This window comes from Sphaerodactylus townsendi, linkage group LG11, assembly GCF_021028975.2.
Source record: "Sphaerodactylus townsendi isolate TG3544 linkage group LG11, MPM_Stown_v2.3, whole genome shotgun sequence".
Classification (NCBI taxonomy): domain Eukaryota; kingdom Metazoa; phylum Chordata; class Lepidosauria; order Squamata; family Sphaerodactylidae; genus Sphaerodactylus; species Sphaerodactylus townsendi.
Window position 1 is genome coordinate 17,809,833 of NC_059435.1, and position 19,768 is coordinate 17,829,600.

Consider the following 19,768-nt stretch of genomic DNA (forward strand, 5'->3'; position numbering starts at 1 on the left):
TCAAGTCAGAGGCAACAAACGTTTCAACACGGATAATAAACAGAAAAAGCTTTCATTAGATGAAGTCAACAAATCTCTTTTTTTAAAGTCCACACTAATCTGTCTCACCAGATTTCAAAGGAACTGAGGCTTTTAGCCACAATATTTCATAGATGTTAATAAATGATTAAGTACACTTCTCAGTGCATTACACAAAGTACTCCTGGTTATTTAAAACATTATGTTTCACAGCATCATTAAATTCCTTATCTCTAAATCAAGACAGTTCATACAAAAACATCTGACAGATATCTGACCAACTCAGTCATTCTTAACCTGTGTACTAGATAGGAAGGCAGGAAATTTCACCACAAACATATTTGACTGTCAATCTTGTGATGTTGAACTATGACGCACGGACGTGAGCTGATCACTTGGTCTGCTGGGTTTATACCAAGCGACTCGAATGCCTGACAAACCAGTTGCCATCAGGGGTTTCAAAACGTTGCTGAGTCAATCAAGTCAGCAGCCAGTAATGTTACCACGGGCTACTTAGATGAACACCGAATCGCAGGAGCTTTTAAAAAGCAGCTTTTTATTTATGACTGACGTATATGATTTGTGACTGATTTAATTGCCTGTTTAAACAACTGTCCACCCAGTGGAGCAGGAGGACAGCAAGGAATGGGAAAGCAGAACTCTATCGGGCTATGTGAGAACAAACATGCAAAAAGACAGTTGCATTGCACTGAACTGCATTGCATTGCAAGAAAGAAATATGGTGAAGCTGGCTGGTGAACAGCAATGAGTTAATGACAAATGAACAGTCTGTTGAAAAATTGGCTTCCTGGTCGTGACTGGTGAACAGGGTATGAGATGAGCCAGCAGGTGTCTGAGTATCCCCAGGAACACAGAACCTCAGTGTCCCCTTAATAAGATCTTCAGTAATGGTGGACAAACCTTCCTGATAAACAACCTGCCAACATCACTTCTGATCACCCCAAGCAACTGACTGCTCTGGTATTAGTGCTGGATGCATTCTGGGGCTCAATCCACAGGGCAACATCTATGTCTAACAGGCCTAGCCAAAAAAAACCCCTAAATATACAGCAAATCTAGCCTCTGCAACATACAAATAGTCTCAGGGAGATGCACAGAGTTTCTCAGCAGGACAATCAACCTGGCAAGAGCTCCCAAGGAGCAGGAAGTTTGACATCTCTGGACAGGAACCAGGGAACCTGGGTATCTGAAAGTCTGTGTAGTTCCTCATGTTTTTCTGATGGTAGCTAGTTTCAATATGTGTGCTGCCAGCAAGCAGGAGCATGGCCGGGTCTGACCCCACAGGGCCAAGCGGGCGGCAAACACAAGCATGGTCAGGTTACAGTCCAATGGATCAAGGCAGGCAATAGGCACGACGTAGTCAGGTCACAGTCCAATAGGTCAAGGCAGGTGGCAGACAAGGCATAGTCAGGTAACAGTCCAATAGCTCAAGGCACGAGGAGCAGGCTGGGAATCAACAAAGAACCAGGCAAATGACGGTGACAGGTAACACACTTGTTGCACCCATGCAGAAGCAATGTCACATCAAGGCTTATATGTTCAAGGGGCTGGGATTCTGCAAGGAGTTAATCCTCATCAGATGCAGAGACTTCTAAACTCCCATTTCTTACTGCCCAACGAACACTCCTTCTTTGCTTCTGCAGTAGAAGCCTCTGTTTCTGCCTCCTATACACAGCTGGCTCATCACTGGGTTCCCTAGATCTGCAGAATCCTCTACCTGTACGTCACTATAGGCAGGGAAGGGCTGGGTGTTGGCTTTGCTGCCTGGTCTTCCCCAGGAGCAGCCAACTCTGGCTTTACCGTGTCCTCAGGTTCTGCCTCAGAGTCCTCTGTGTCCTGGTAAGTACCCAGGGGCTGGCTCATGACAATAAGCTTATGGGATGCCACCAGTTTCAAAAGTTGTCAGGCGATGAGGGACAGTGCTGCCATTGTTAGATATCCTTTACAAGTTCTGTTGCATGAGAAGGAGCGCTCCACAAAAGGAAATGGATTTTATATCTAACCATGGAATCTACAGCCACCCATACAATCTGTCCTTTTGCTCTGCTGAACATATCTGCAGCTAAGCTGCCTCTTGATATCTTGCTTTTAAAATTTCTAGGCTATTATTAAGGAGCTTCAGAAAGAAAAAGAAGAAGAGATCATTCAACAAAAAGAGAGTGATCTGAACCTCTTATTGTGATACTATTAACCCACCCCGGAACTTTGCAATAGAATTTATTTCAGAGTTTTTTTCCGCATGAAAGGATACCAACCCTTGTAAGCCCATTATGAACGCGAGATGAGGGCAAGCAGAGGCTTCCTGGAAATTTGGTTCACCCAGGTGACTGATAAGCTCTATAGAACAGCATAAAGTCTATCACAGTACCTATAGTTAAGAAAGTCTCTTGTTTCTGTCATGTATGTTTCTGGTTCTGTAAAGAGCCAAGGCATAGAGAAGAAATTATTCCAGACCAACCAAGGGATGAGGAAGAAATGATTCCTTGGGAAAAAACACTGACATACTAAAGTCAAGTCAATTCCCATCCTGGCTGCTTTTCTACAAGGGAGGGAGGAAAATTAGTTGGCTAGCTGAAAGGGAGGCAAACACAGTGGCATAGCACCAATGGGGCCGTGTGGGGCGCAACGCCCCAGGTGAAGCAGTGGAGGGTGTGTGGCTGGGCTGCAGAGGGGACAGGGGAGGGTGTTCCAGGGGCGGGGTGGACGGCGCCAAAGCAGGGGCACAGGGCATGTGCACGCCTCGGGTGCAGTTCCCCCTCGCTCCGCCTCTGGGCAAACAGGAATGGAATGGAAAGGAGAAAAACTACTCTCTGGTGTACCTGGGCAGTGAGTTCCCATACTTTACAGCTGCTTACATCAATACAGTGGCTCTGACTAGTAACAGATTTGGGGATACCAGGCATTCTTTGGAGGCAGAGCCGATGGCCACTGCTGGAGGCAAAGCCACACACACACACACACAAACACACACACAGAGGAAACCCAAGTGTAGGGAGCTTTATTGCAAAGAAGCCCCATCCACCCCCCACTTTTAAAAAACACTCAGGAAAGGTGTCAGCAGGGTCGTCTGGGGATTCCCACAGCATAACCGCTATGGTATCAAGCAGCTATCCCCTCGTTCCAACTTCTGGAACTGGCTAGTAAGATAGGAAAGGAATGAAAGCCGCCCGATAACTCTAGCAACCATTCCCAACAACTGCTCAAAAAGAATAGAATATGATCAAGAGATCCAACATGACAACATCTCTTAAGAACATAAGAACAAGCCAGCTGGATCAGACCAGAGTCCATCTAGTCCAGCTCTCTGCTACTCGCAGTGGCCCACCAGGTGCCTTTGGGAGCTCACATGCAGGATGTGAAAGCAATGGCCTTCTGCGGCTGTTGCTCCCAAGCACCTGGACTGTTAAGGCATTTGCAATCTCAAATCAAAGAGGATCAAGATTGGTAGCCATAGATCGACTTCTCCTCCATAAATCTGTCCAAGCCCCTTTTAAAGCTATCCAGGTTAGTGGCCATCACCACCTCCTGTGGCAGAATATTCCAAACACCAATCACACGTTGCATGAAGAAGTGTTTCCTTTTATTAGTCCTAATTCTTCCCCCCAGCATTTTCAATGAATGCCCCCTGGTTCTAGTATTGTGAGAAAGACAGAAAAATTTCTCTCTGTCAACATTTTTTACCCCATGCATAATTTTATAGACTTCAATCATATCCCCCCTCAGCCGCCTCCTCTCCAAACTAAAGAGTCCCAAACGCTGCAGCCTCTCCTCATAGGGAAGGTGCTCCAGTAGAATAAATGAAGAAACTTACCGGTATATATTTTTTCTTAATAGGAACTCTCTCTAAGATCTGAACTGCTAGAGTTTCTTTTCTCATACACGTAGAGGGCGTAAACAAAGAAGTGCCCGCAAAAAAATAGGAGAAAAAAGAAGCAGCTCTTTAAAAATAGCAACTTTTAACTCAGCAAACCTGTTCCCTTGTGATATATTTAGAATCTGCATGCTGGGTTTGGCTACAAAAGATTTTTTTCCCCCCAACCTTTTATTATTGTTAGCCCCATAAGAACAGACAGAATCTTTTTTTCCTAATTCACTCATTATCTGCCTGTCCAGAGTGAGGTAAGTACTGTTTCCACTGAAAATCCTAACCATTTTGAAGTTATTCCAGCTGTTTTTAGCCTCTGCCACCGAAGAGAAAGTACTTTAAAAATAAAAAGAATATTTAGAATTAAAACTGGGTCATTTTTTTCTTTCAGAACCTCCCTATCCTTTGGAGGTAAAGATCTATACCCCCTGGCGTACAACAGCCTCTAGCTTCTCCTCTGTGTGTTTTTCAACTAGATTTCCTCTTATTTCCTTACAGTCAATAGAACTCATATTAACCCCAACAGCACACGTACCAAGTCACCTGTAGCAGGTCAATATTCACACACACTGCAAAGGCATCTCTGCCTTGTTACCTGGAAAAACATTTGTATTCATCACAGGCGATCAGGCAAGCCAGAGGCAAAACAATAGCCCAAATTTTGGAGTATCACCACCCAGCTCTATCAGATCTGTTGTCACCGCTTCTTCTGCTATATCCACCCACAAATTTACACACAGAGAGCTGAATTCAAAGCAAATGTTTGCACTCACAAAACATGAACCTTTAACTCTGAACCACCTGGGAAATGATTTAAAGCATAGAAACCACAGGTAGAACTGGAAAGGTTAACCACACAGAGACTGCTGCCTCTTAGCTCTATATTCCTCTTTTTCCAAATGTTTTTTCATGCATTTTTTAAAAAAAACACATCAACGTTTGTTTACATACACTAGTAATGCCCTTATTTATTTATTTATTTATTTATTATATTTGTATACCGCCCTCCCCGAAGGCTCCCCGAAGCCCTTGAACTCCAAGGGCTCATTCACATAAGCATGCACACCTTTATACAATGTATAACTCCAAGATTTGCAGCTGAGAGCATCATCTCTATGCTTCCATTGAAAAATATGGTGTCTGCGGTGATGTGGCATAACCACAGCGATTCTAGTTCAGTGATTTTTTTCAAGCCTGAGGGACTGCCTCTCCCCGTATTGCCCCGTTAGGCCCCTCCGCTTCTCGTGGTGCACTCTAATCTGGGGAACCGGGTTTCATTCCCCGCTCTGCCACTTGAGCTGTGGAGGCTTATCTGGGGAACTAAGATTAGCTTGTCCACTCCAAGACATCTCAGCTGGGTGACCTTGGGCTAGTCACAGCTTTTCAGAGGTCTCTCAGCCCCACCCACCTCACAGGGTGGGAGGGGGGAAGGGCAAGGAGATTGTAAGCCCCTTTGAGTCTCCTTACAGGAGAGAAAGGGGGGATATAAATTCAAACTCTTCTTCTACTTTTTTCCACAATTATACACACAGGCCAGCCAGAAGTGTTTTAGCATTCAGTTAACTCTGCTGAAGCAGGATCTTTTTTGGACCAAAAAAAGGCCCAGAACTGTCCTGGGTATAGTATGTCCAACTATGAGCATCATGTTTTTTGTCTACATCATATTACTTGGCAGGAAAAGTGTACATTTATTCTAAAGAAAACTATATCAATCTACATTCTAATTGTGTGGGACACAAAGACGAATTCGCGACCCAGAAATTACCACATTTATCAAGAACAGTGCTGCAGATAACTGTGACGTTCAACAATTACCCACTTATTTTTCCCCTTTAGCAAAGTTATTAGCGGAGTAGAGGCCGATATGCAAGCTTGGGGAGAATCTCAAAGGTGCGAAAGGAGACATGCTGCCATGGAAACGGAAATCAGAAAATCAAAGAATACTGAAAATGTCGAAATAGTGACGGCAATACTCAGGATCTCAACAAAGGAAATTGGCTGGCAAAGGAAGCAGACAATATAGATGGATTTGGCGCTGGAATCCAGCGGTAGGGACATGGTTGGGGCGAGAAACATGAAGATTCAAAGACTAACCTGACTAGATGGCGCAAAATGGTAGCAGATATCTTAATATCGAGATTAGCAATTCGACAGCTCAAGATCTAGAAATCCATCCTTGCTGATCCTGCTTCCTGCAGCTAGCTTATACTAGCTGGCTGAAGCAGAAAGTTCTAGGTTAGCAATGCTAGTACAGGGAAGGAAACCATGACCAGAGGGACACTGGTAGTGATTGAAAATTAAGCAGTCATGCTCAAGCTATGTACCCCATGCTACCCCATGACAGGGGTCAGAGGAGACCAAGCAACCAATGAATCAACTGGTCTTTGAGGGCAGGGAGAATTCATTTCATTTGAACCACACGAGGTACAGTTTTGGACAAGAAACCCAAAGACTCAATCACAATTTAAGGAATGATCGTGCGTCAGTCGCCTTCCAAGAACGCATGCGGCACGCAGGAAGTACTAGGCTGAATTACGGCAATCATGGAAACCAGATCGGGTGATGATGATGCTGATATAGAGCCTGAAGACCCCATGGATCTAGAACTGACTCCTTGTGATGAGATGCAGGCAACAGAGCCAGCTCCAAGCCCTTCCCTCCCAGCCGAGGCAGAGTCTGATGCCATGCAGCTGGGAGAGCGTCAGGAATCTCTGCCAGCAGCACACCCCACAATCTTCAGTTAAAATACCAAGTAGCGAATGATGGGAAGGTACCTCACGCAAAGGCACGTGAAATGGGTTTGGCTAGCTTTAAAACAGGGGTGAAGAGAACATAAGGAACCAGATGTTCAGGAACTACAATTCCCATCAGCCCCTACCAGCATGGCCAATTGGCCATACTGACAGAGGCTGATGGGAATTGTAGTTCCTGAACATCTGGAGAGCCGCAGGTTCCCTACCCCTGGGCTAGCTAGATGGACCAATTGTCTGACTCCACAAACTAACTTCACAGGATTCTCTCTCAGTCTAACCTTCTTGCAGAGCCCTTTTGAGGATCAAAAAAAGATACCCTGGATTGTGTCATGCTGAGAGACACAAGTAAGATAAATACTGTTTCCTTACCTAGTAAACTATCTTTTCACATGCTTTTGAATCTGAGGTTCTAAACATTGAAAACACCCTGTTGCTCCGAAAGAATGCTGCTCTACTGCCGATCCTGTTTTGTTCAAAGTATTTCCGGTTGGTAAGCTTTGCTGCGCTTTCTTTTGTTCTCCCGCTTAGAAGAAACACCCAAACACATCTTAGAAATACACCTCCCTTGCACTAATGTGCTTCTGCGGAATAGTACAGGGGTCTGCAGCACAAACTTCGCCAGTGTTGTTGTTCCATGAGGACTGCAATTTCCAGCCCCTTTCCAACGGCGATACGGCCATGCTGGAAAGGACCGAGCAGGTTTGTAATCACTGACCATCTGGAGAGCTTGAGGTTCTAGACCCCTGGGGTAATCAACAGAAATAAAAACTTCGAAAGGGGACATAGCTTGACAACAAAGGGTAGGATCCACGAGCATTATACCCCCTTTCCAGGACAATGTTTTCAAGAGGGTGTTGTGGGTTTTACGGGTTGTATGGCCATGTTCCAGTAGCATCCTCTCCTGACGTTTCACCTGCATCTATGGCTGGCATCTTCAGAGGATCCTCTGAAGATGTCAGTCACAGATTCAGGCAAAATGTCAGGAGAGAATGCTACTGGAACACGGCCATACAACCTGGAAAACCCACAACACTCTAGTGATTCCAGCCGTGAAAGCCTTCGACAATACAATGTTTTCAAGCTTGACAATACTCTCCTGGAATAAAGCCCCTACTGAATAAAACAGGACTTGCTTCCGGGAAGATCTGCTTAGTTCTGCATCCGATGTCACATATATACAGGCCTGATAAAATTCTATAAAAACACTAACTGTAAGCTTAAAATGAATGCCCACAGTTTGACGTTTAGGGCGTAATTAGGCAAGTGAATGGGCAGATGAGGAGTTGTAGAGTGCAGCTGCAGCTGGGCCATATATAGCATCAAGCACCAGAGTAGTTCTTTTAAAAGCTGGCAAGAAGCGCGCAGCTCCATTTGCAACACACTTGAAACATTACAGAAGCTGAGGACAAAGCTAATGAAACAGAAAGAAAACTGGAGGAAGCAAGAGATCAGGATGCCGCTGGCACGCAAACAGCAGGCCGTGGCAATTACACCCTGCATCGTGCAATTTCATTATGCTCCACTTGCAAGCTTTTCCAAACAGGTGGCTGTAGGTTCACCAACCTTCAGGTGAGACTTGGCGTTCTCCTTTTCAGCTCATCTGCAGAGATTAGTTCCCCTGAAGAAAATGGCAGCCTCAGAGCTGCGCAGCTATGACATTCCATAGAGCAGGGGTCTGCAACCTGCGGCTCTCCAGATGTTCATGGACTACAAATCCTATCAGTCCCTGCCAGCTGGCAGGGGCTGATGGGAATTGTACTCCATGAACATCTGGAGAGCCGCAGGTTGCAGACCCCTGCCATAGAGTCTAGGATAAATGGAAGTCCTAGAGAAGTGGTGGCGAGCCTATGGCACTCCAGATGTTCATGGACTACAATTCCCATCAGCCAATTGGCCATGCTGGCAGGGGCTGATGGGAATTGTAGTCCGTGAACATCTGGAGTGTCATAGGTTCGCCACCACGGTCCTAGAGTGATGATGAACCCTGCTAAGCCCTCTTCTTTCCACAAACATCCCAGGTACAGCCCTCAACTCTCCAGTAATTTCCCAAGCTGGAATTGGCAACCGGGGCGTACCGCACAGAGAGACATATGGGGTCAAATGTCCCTGGAGTAAAGCCATTTAGTCACGTGGGAAGGCGGACAATTGCCCCCTCCATACCCCTCCTCCTTCCCCCCAGTTCCATACACTGATTTCAAGACCTAGTGCAAAAAAAGTTGTTTGGTAATAGTTGGGGGAAGGCAGCCGCTCATCCGGGTGGGGGGGGGGGTGGACAGGTGTGTGTGGAAAATGCAGATTTTGCACCGGGCAACATTTTCCCTAGATGCGCCTCTGTTGGTAACCCTATGTGGCTGGCTATTGTTGAAGAATGTTGAATATGGAGGCTTGGTATAATCTACCAAGCAGTGCTTCGGTTTTTAAGGGTCAGTGAGGGCAGATCATTAGACCTGTCATGCTAGTAAAAGTCTATAATTTGTTCTCCATGTACTAGGGTGGACCCAACCATTCTCCAATTACCCCCCGCCCCAGCATAAGCAGCCATCCTCCAATTTGAGTGGCTCTTCTTCCCATCAATGGGCCACTTAATTTGGAGGAAGACTTCAAATTTGAGCCAAAAGGGAAGGTGGGGTATAATTTTTTTAATTAGTAAGTACACTTTGTTTAGTGGAACAGTCAGGCAGAGATAGGATCCACCCGGCTGAGTGCAAAATAGCCACGGGGATACCCTCCTTGCTACCTGCATAATAAATAACACCACCATCCTCGAGAAGAGATTTGTTCCCTTTCCAACCAGAGGATTTGATTAAAGGACTTATTTGCTATCTTGGCTTCAGGTCATCATCATGACTTAGTATACCAGTGCATTCTTGCTGAGTCATGGTTCTGACCCTACACTGTAGGAGGAACATTCCACTTGCCTGATTAAATTTTCAGAAAGATCTAACCACAAACAATATGACATCTGTAGTCCCCAAACCCAGGCAGCCCATGCTCTAACCAATGTCAAAGCTATTGACTCTGACAAGACTTCAGCAGACCAATGAAGCAGATATAGGCTTGCTCCTGTAACCCTCTGGCAGCTGTTTTACCTTCAAGCAAGGTTCCTACCGTATTTCCCAGGCACCCCACTGAAATGTCACATCCCTGTAAACGCTTCTGCTGAAAACTACCGTTTCAGACTCGAGTCCCTGGGAAGGCACCTCGCCAGCTGCAACTGTAGGTTGGTGACACGTTCCTTCTGCTCAGCTTCAAGTGCTGCATTCCTCTCCCTAGATTAAAAAGGGCAATTCTGCACAAATTTGTCTGATCTGCCCTCATCTGCTTCTGCAATGGCCATGCCCCGAAGAGCAGTGATGGCGAACCTTTTTGAGGCCGAGTGCCCAAATTGCAACCCAAAACCCACTTATTTATCGCAAAGTGCAAAAGTGGCAATTTAACCTGAATACTGAGGTTTTAGTTTAGAAAAAACGGTTGGCTCCGAGGCACGCGTTACTCGGAAGTAAGCTTGGTGGTAGTCTGTGGCTTTGCTTTGAAGCAACTGTTCAACTATTCCAACGGGTTTACTCAGAAGCAAGCCCCATTGCCAGCAACTGAGCTTACTCCCAGGTAAAGGATCGCGCTTTAGTTCTTCACATGAAAATCAGTGGGGTTTAACAGCGCTTAACAGGGTTACCTACACTGCTTCCCCAAAACTAGGTCTTAGGTTTAATGCTAATAATCAATTAGCTAATGCTAATAATAATGCTAATAATCAAGCTCAGTTGCCCAAGCCAGCCTAGATGTGTGTGTGTGGGGGGGGGCACTCTGTTTGCGTGTGCCCACAGAGAGAGCTCTGAGTGCCACCTCTGGCACCCATGCCATAGGTTTGCCACCACTGCCGTAGAGGCTTCAGCTGGTACAAAATGCAGCAGCTAGACTTCTACCTGGAGCTCACTGCTTTAGACATACAAGTCCAGTGCTTCAACGTTTGTACTGGTTACCTATTAGTTTCCAGCCCCAGTTCAAAGTGCTGCTTACACCAGCATGGCGTAGTGGTTAAGAGTAGTGAGCTCTAATCTGGAGAACTGGGTTTGAGTTCCCACTCTTCTACATGGAGCCTCCTGGGTGACCTTGAATTAGTCACAGTTCTCTCAAAACTCTGTCAGCCCCCTCCTACCTCACAAGGCGCCTGTTGTGCGTGTGGGGGAGGAGGGAGTGATTGTAAGCCGCTTTGAGACTTAAAACCATAAAAACCAACTGTTTCTCTTACTACCTTTAAAGCCCTTTTTCATCCTGACACCTTTATACCTATTGCACTACATTTCCTGATTTGCTCCCATGCATTAATTATCTTCCTCAGATGATCTCCTCACTGTATTTCCTTTTATTTTGTACTTCCTCAAGTTCCATAAGCTCTCCATGTGCCTCCCTTCTCAGCATGATAGCCCTGACCAGTTTTCAAAACTGAGACAATCTGGTAGAGCCAGGCCTACTTTGCCAGAGAAGACGATGGAAGCAAAAGGAAACCGAACTCTCGGCTCACGGCAGTATCTCTTGCCAGCTGCTGATTTGCCTTTATAACAGATTGGCAAAACTGGACACCTCTCTTGGGAACAGATCCGTTTGTCCAAGTGCATCATGTCCTAACCACAGGAAGGCTGAAAAACTCTACAAATGACTCACAAAACCATTACTTAGGCACTTGGATACCATTTGTTCAATGCAAGGGAGAGGTTCTCTAGGCTCATAAGAAGAAAAGCGGCCAAGGTTCCATTTTAATTTATACAGAACTCCCTTCTTGGTGTGCTTCGATGGGAAATCTGATTGCACAGTACTTCGAGAACTCTTTTCTTCTCCACTGACTGATAAACCAAGAGTTTGTATTTTGCTACTGAATTCCATCAGTTTAGGATTCATCCGTAAACCAAACAGATAATCCAAAACACGCATATTTCAAAGACTCACTAATCCCATGTTTTCATGTTATAGGAGGGGCCAGCAAGTACATTCAACAAAGAGAAGTTTCCACTCACTGTTAGAAAGAGAGACTAATTTCAAATTCTTTCTCTCTCGAGCTGTACTGTAGCAACAAATCAGACTCAAAATGGGCTCCAAAAATGAATGACTATGCCCTTTAAGCTATAGCCATGCTGATTAAAACTTCCAGCTGATTAATCAGCCAAATCTTTGATCCAATTAAAGCTCACCGCCCTAAGAACTAAATCCTAATAATCTGAAATCATAGTAAAATGCGAAGAATCAACCTTATTTCTATAACAGCAGTGGCATTGCAGTAGCTTCTCCAAAATAATGCTAGCGTCCAGTACACAGGTGAGACTAACGAAGGCTTTAAAATGTTCTACGCTAGGTGTACGTATACTTATTTTGTGGCACATTGTGGTCAATTAGTGTCTGCACTCATGTTATGCAAAGCAGCTGTTTCCAAAATATGTGCTGTGAAAAATCCAATAACGAACATCCTAGGATCTCAGAATACTCACCCTAACACATAGGTGTTAAAATTCACAGCCCTCTAGATGTAATAATCTGAACTACTGGAGTTTCCCTTATCATCTTACCACCGGCATGATGCTGGCAAGGGATCATGCGCAACTGTAATCTATAACATGTGTGCCCTAACAGAAGGAATTTCCGAGTCCATGTGTAGTCCATAACCTGTGCCCTCACAGAAGGAATTTCCGAGTCCATGTGTAGTCCATAACCTGTGCCCTAACAGAAGGAATTTCCGAGCATCCTAACTGAAGGAATTTCTAAGCAGGAGACATACCAAATATAGTTATACTAAAAGAAAATCTTTTCAGTGTCCCTCAGTTACCTCAAATTTGGGTAACACTCTGCTAAGGAATCAAGCAATAGTGCCCTCTCTGAAGATGCTCACTTGTTATCTGGAAAATCAGCTCGGGGAATGCAACATTCTTGATAGTATTTATTTCTTTCATATAGTTTTCTGAAGATGATTCGTCTCTCCCTGCAAGTGTAGCAGACAGACACTGGCTCACATGGGGATGTCAAAAGCATTATTATAAAAAAGATACTGCTTAAAGTGCACTCCCCAGTAGCAGAATATTTTATGTTAATGCTGAAGAAAAAAAATATTGTAACTAGCTATTTGAAAGATTTCTGTGTTCCCTCACTGCTTTGACAAACTATGCAAAGCACAGAGAGGGGAATGGAAATATTAATGGTTGCAGAGGCTGATCTTGAAAAGGCCACGAGAAATGTATGTTGTAAGAAAACAAATCGGTAGCAAGAGAATATTTGCAGTGTCAGATTAAAAACCTGTTAAGATTAATCAGACATGCTGTGAAATCCGTACACTTGTGCCAGGAAGGGAGATCTTTGTTGTGCTGTGGGGAAAATCTGTCATATGGGCTAAAAGCTTGAGTTTTAGGTGTTGCTTCCCTTGTTTAAAAAGTGGGGGTGTTGTTAGCTTAGACAAAAGCATGGAATCTTGCTGGCTCACAGACTCAGCCATTATTCTGAGCCCAAAAGTCATACATGTTTACTCAAAAGGCAGTAGGTTTAGGATTGCCCCTGCAGTGCTATTTGCAATAGACACAGACTGGGATTCTGGACACCCCAGGCATCCCCCAAGGGTTCCCGTGGAATTGCCCAGCTCCACAATCCGTCCTTACCATGGGACTGCTCTATCGGTCATTATCGCAAACATCCTTCTCTTTCATCTCTTCCCCCGCACTGTGAACCCCAACAGAGTTCTTTTGAACATAAGAACATAAGAACAAGCCAGCTGGATCAGACCAGAGTCCATCTAGTCCAGCTCTCTGCTACTCGCAGTGGCCCACCAGGTGCCTTTGGGAGCTCACATGCAGGAGGTGAAAGCAATGGCCTTCTGCAGCTGTTGCTCCTGATCACCTGGACTGTTAAGGCATTTGCAATCTCAGATCAAAGAGGATCAAGATTGGTAGCCATAAATCGACTTCATAAATCTGTCCAAGCCCCTTTTGAAGCTATCCAGGTTAGTGGCCATCACCACCTCCTGTGGCAGCGTATTCCAAACACCAATCACACGTTGCGTGAAGCAGTGTTTCCTTTTATTAGTCCTAATTCTTCCCCCCAGCATTTTCAATGAGTGCCCCCTGGTTCTAGTATTGTGAGAATTTTGAAAGAATTTTGAAAGAATTATCCCATTATGCATCTCAGATGCTGCGTGATCACACATTCTCAGTATAACCTACCTGACAGGGTTGTTGTGAGGATGAAACAGGAGACAGCAATAAGATGTAAGCCCCTCTGGGTCCCCATCGGGGAGAAAGGTAGTGAATGAAATAAGTAATTTTTTTTTTTAAAAAAAAAATGATGATTCCTTTAACGGGTGTGAGCAGCAAATGCAAGCAAATGGACGTGAGCAGACTTCTAATAAAAATATCCACAGCTATTGACCACAGACACACAGAAGAGGAGTACAGGGCCATTTTTGTGCCTTGGCAGAAGTAACAAATGCTGCCAATTTTGGTAGGAGCCACGTGGCATTGTGGTTAAGTGCTCTCACATGGTCAGGAGTTCGAACCCCCTGTGGGTCAGATATCCTGGCAGCTGGCTCATGGTCAACGCAGCAATCCATCCATTCCTTGGTCGGCAAATGAGTACCTAGCACATAGCTAGGGGGTAAAGAATAGCCGGGGAAAGAAATGGCAAACTACCCCACAAAAACGGCTTGCCTATGAAATCACTGCTTGCAGTGGTATGCCAGGGTCGAACATGACTGAAGGGGAAACTTTACCTTTTTACATTCAAATTATAGCTCCCATTTAAAAATAGGTTGCCAGCAAGCAATGTAGGAACCACCCTGTTTCCCCTAATATAAGACATCCCCGAAAAATAAGACATAGTAGAGGTTTTGCTGATGGAAATATAAGAATATACGAAAGTAGGCGTAGTTTTGTTGGAAGCATGCCTGGCGAACAGAACACAGAAATATAGACATCCTGAAAGCCAGACATAAGCGCATCTTCGGGGCAAAATTAATGAACACTGTCTTATATTCGGAACGCTGGAATTAGGGTGGCATCAAGTATCCTCCTCTAAAACGCCTTTGGGAAAGTGCTTTGCCTTAAAGTTAGTTGATAGTAGCTATCAAGCTTTGAATGCAATGAAAAGGTATGGTCCGGAGGCACATTATACAGCAACCTTGCGGAGCAAAGCAGGTTTGAGTCTGGTCAGTACCTGGGCTGCCCAGGAACCCCATGAGCGCTACCTTGAGTTCCACAGGTAGACAATGAAAGAAATAGATAAAGGACACGAAAAGAGAAAAAGACACATAAGGTGGTTGCACAGATAATGATCCCCAACATGATGCCCATGGGGAAAAACCAGAGCTTCATGTCACTCCGTACCTGGTGGCTGATTTGCAAGCACCGAGCTCATTTCAGACACAGCCAAGGACCTTTGTCCTGGCTACAGACATTCTTGCACTTCTGGGCTTGACAAAATCTCCATGCAACTGAGCAATACACAAAGAAGAAGAAGAGTTTGGATTTATACCCTTCCTTCTCCCTTTTTCAACTATGAGGAGTCTCAAAGAGGCTTGCAGATTCCTTCCCTTCCTCTCCCCACAGAAGACACCTTGTAAGGTAGGTGGGGCTGAGAAAACTGGGACTAGCCCAAGGTCACTCAGCAGGCTTCATAAGTAGGAGGGGTGAAACAAACCTTGTTCACCAGATTACAGTCAACCGCTTATGTGGCAGAGTGGGGAATCAAACCTGGTTCTCCAGATTAGAGCCCACCACTCTTAACCACTACACCGCACTGGCTCTGGTGATATAGCACTCCCCTCCTCTGTCTTTGGAAGGTGAAGCCGAACAGCAACTTTCCCACAACAAAGCAGCCATTCCCAGCTTTCCTCCCCTTCCCTACACCAGGAAATGCTCCAAAACAGGCCAGAAGGCATAACTGTGGTTTCTGCAGGGAATGCCCATTTGGAAGCAGCTGCCTTTGTTGTAGAAGGATGTCTGGCTTGGAACCTTCCAGCACTTTGCCAGAAGCACGCCTCTCCCCGTGAAAGCCATTTTTTTGGTGTGTGTGATGCTAGCCACCCCTTCTCAAAATTCCAGAATTGACCACTGGGTGAATAATACTTGGGACCCCTGACTTTTTAATTTAAAACAGAAGTTTCCAAACTCTCTATTCTCAGGAATTTGCCTTTCATGTCAACTTGTCATCTCTTGGGACCTAAATGAAATGGTCCCCTGGGCTTAGCCTAACTACCTTTAGCACAAAAAGACTGATCATGAGAAGACTAGATTACTACCCATCTTCTTACCAAGGACCATCCCCACAAACTCCAAAGGCATTCCAGAGCTCCCTGTAATCATCTGAAAACCAGATCTGAAACTTATATATATATATATATATAAGTATATATATATATATATATAAGTATCTCTCTCTCTCTCTCTCTCTCTCTCTCTCTCTCTCTCTCTCTCTCAGTACACTCTGGCAAGATTTTAAATAGCCATGAATATAATACACAGAAGAGTTGACAAAAAGAGATCTACCAGCTGTTGGGAAGCCCAAAGGAACACAGGTTGGACTGTGTAAGCTAAAGGAACATCTAATCTGGTACCTTGCATGAACAGCTGCAATATTCGAACGTGACGTTACACATGTGCAATGAAAACCCATGACAGGCAGCACTTAGAAGAATTAAATATAAGCATTCACTGGAGAAGAAAACATGGTCTTTTGCAATGCATGTGTGAAGATTGCTAGTGAGAGACTGGCAAACCAAGGCAGGTACATATACATAAAGGATGAACAAGTCCAGCCTTCATTCGCCAAAGTTTCCAAATCTTAATTAGCACCAGTCATCATACAAATAGCTTCCGAATCAAACAGGCATTCGTAATGAAATATTCATTTTCCAAAGCAAAACAAAAACAGAACGTATAGTAACTAATGGCTCTCTTTGGGAATTAAAATGAAGCATACCCATATTTTTTTCATGTCTTCTCAAACCACCCATTGGATTTTTACTAAAACGCGCCACTCACTGGGTACGACCGCACTCAGAACAGGAATAAAAATAACAGTGCGCTTTTCAAAAATAACTGAACAAGCGTTTCAGAGTCAACGGCAAAGGCAAGTATAGACAGCAGCCAAGACACACACTGTACTGTACATTTCTTTACAAAATACACAGAGAGAGGGGGGAAATGATAATCCCTTCTTAGTGGAAAATCCAAATTTTCAAATGAATCCCCAAGCTGAAATGAATTACTGTAATAACCAGAATCCTTGTATGTGCACCACTCAACAAAGGCATCGCTGACCACCTGCTACGCTACATCTTCCAGGCAGAAGTAATTTTTACCCCTTTTCTTTAACTGCTGTTCTCTTTCGACCGGGGATGCGCCCTGCTGAATCAGATGGCAGATTATTAAAAACACAGGCAAAAGGGAGACGGGGCAGGATTCTCCTTCGAGCCCTGCGTACGCACTTCCGCGCTTCTGCTGAGTGCAGCATAAACAGGGGGTCCTTCTGCAGTTCTCCAAAGGAAGAATGTAAACAGCCAGGCCGGGGCCAAATAAATAATGGTTTTCGTTTGAAGAAATGCCATACACGGTCAAAACAGACTGAGTGAAAAGGAACACGCTGCTAATGTGCGTTTGTGTGTGGGAGCTATGCAGCTAGGAAGGGATTTTTTAAACAGCTGCATTATTCATGGCTCTTTTAAGTTGCAGCCCATCCACTGCCGACCCAAAGAAGAGGCGTTTGTCCTTTATGAGAGGGGTACGCTGGTCATTGAAACAATGTCACAGGGGAGGGCAGGGAAGCAAATTAAAAAACCCTTCGCTATTAAGAATTTGCTGCATTGACCCAAAGTCGGAGACGATTTAAAGAAACCCCCAGCATCCAAAGTCCAATAGCAAATCCTTCACAGCACAGCCTATATAATACTGCCAAACTAGCGTCAGCTACAGATAGCCCGGGGCTCCCTAGCACCGATGCTTTTATTTCGCTGGCTCTGGCAGCCCAAGAGCCACAAGCACCAAATCCAACCCAGATGCTGAATATGAAGAAAGCCCACCTTCCACTTGCCCCCCCCCCTCCCCGCCATCCTCCCATCAACAGAAAATGCCTGCTGAGTGCAACAAAACTGGGGGGGGGGGGGGGTGTTTGCCGGGTATCCAAAGATGCTCTGGAAAAAAACAACCCGGTAGCATTCTCAAAACAAGCCCACCCCTGCTTCTCATCCGTCCCCAGTGTCAGGGGAGGAGTGGGGAACTGCACCTTCGCTGCCAAGGTATTTCTCCCCTCTCCATCCTACAAATAAACAACCAACAGTCCCCATGAAGTAGAGGGGAAAGGGAAGGAGGAAACTGACATCCCGGGTGATGTTATGACATGACAAAGCCTGGCGCCCTTCCACATCCCCCCTGAACAGAAACTCACTCAAGGGAAGGCCCATTTTTGGGAACGGGCGAGCCAAGCCTTTCCCTCCAGCTTGCAAAAACAGCACAGGCTCTCGACTACCCACCCCCCCGCCCCCACCTCCAAGGTAGGTGGGCAGGTAGATAGATAGATAGACCTGCACTGGGCTCCTCGGATGTTAAAAACCAGGGAAGGTTTCATAACACCCAGAGCCCAGAAAGGGAGGGGGGGTTGCTGCAGAGGAGCAGCGATCAGCCCCAACCACTTGGACCAAGTGCCCATTGCAGCTCCCTGCTGGGGCGGGGGAAGCACGGCAGCCCCCACCCTTTTGGTTTTCTCCGGAGAGGACAGCAGAGATTAGGAGGAGGGGGGGGGGGTGTTGTTGTTGCTGGCCGGCGTGCGCGCGCCTTACCTGGGAAAAGCCGGGCTGCGAACAGAGCATGCTCCTCCGCCACCAGCAGCAGCAGCAGCAGCAGCAGCAGCAAAGGCAGGCTTTAGATCCCACACGTGCGGCTCATGGCTGCAGTCCCGGCCTTTGGCGGGCTCGCGCAGGCCCACCCCGAGCGCCTCCGGCCCAACAAGGCGCCCGCCAGGCTCCTCCTCAGCAGCAGCGCCCGGGAAGGATGAGCAGCGCCGCCGCGGCTCCTCCGCTGCTGCTACCGCCGCCGCCGCCGCGGCTCCTCCGCTCCGCCCCTCGCTGGGTACCAACCACAAGGCGCTGCCTTCGCCGCTCCGCCTTCGCCACCGCCGGGCCCGGCAGCCCCGCGGTCCTTTGCCAGGCTCGGCTCGTGCAAATGCCACATCGCTGTGGAACATCATCATCATCATCATCATCATCATCATCATCATCATCATCATCATCATCATCATCATAATTCCTATAATAACAATAATATAATAGAATTTATTAATAATAATAATAATAATAAATTATATTATATTATTATTATAGGAATTATTATTATTATTATTATTATTATTATTATTATTATTATTATTATTATTATTATTATTATTATTGGTAATAAAACGCTGCTCGGACTTTTCTGCGCGCTTCGTGAGGGCAACAGTGCTGTGTTATAAAGTAGTCCTCTGTATTCCAGACACGGGATAATAAGCAGAGGCCTCAGCAATAATACAACAAATCACAGTCATTAACACGGTAATCTTCCACAGCACGGATACGTGCCGAAGGTGCTGCCAATGGGACTCGGAACCTGGCGGTTAGGAAGGGTGGACTAGTTTGTTTCCCCGCTCTTGCACGTGAAGCCTGCTGGGTGACCTTGGGCCCGTCACAGTTCTCTCAGAACTCTCTCAGCCTCACCCACATCAGAAGGTGCTGTTGTGGGGAGAGGAGCGGGGGAGTTTGTAAGCCGCCTTCAGTGGAAGGTGGGTATAAATCCAAACTACTCCTCCTCCTCCTCTTCATCACCTCCTCTTCTTCATATAAATCCAAACTACTATTCCTCCTCCTCTTCTTCATTGAAACCCTAGCAAGTCTGTTAATGGGAGGACTTGATAGAGGTCATTCATTCATAGGGTCCCCATAAGTCAGAAGACAAAGAAGAGCAGAAGACAGGGACAGCGGAGCTTAGAAACTCCTTCCCTTCCTCTCCCCACAATAGACACCTTGTGAGGTAGGTGGGGCTGGGGAGAGTGGTGAGAGCACTGACTAACCCAAGATCACCCTGCAGGCATCATGTGTAAGAGAAGGGAAACA

General features: G+C 45.8%; 1 protein-coding gene across 1 annotated transcript in view; it reads right to left on the reverse strand.

The window, feature by feature from the left end:
* Nucleotides 1-18,688, reverse strand: part of HECW1 (HECT, C2 and WW domain containing E3 ubiquitin protein ligase 1) — a 301,389-nt gene extending 282,701 nt beyond the window's left edge. Inside the window, 1 exon segment of the mRNA XM_048510455.1 lies at nt 18,461-18,688. The gene's annotated coding sequence lies outside the window, so the exon portion shown is untranslated.
* Nucleotides 18,689-19,768: the final 1,080 nt, after the last annotated feature.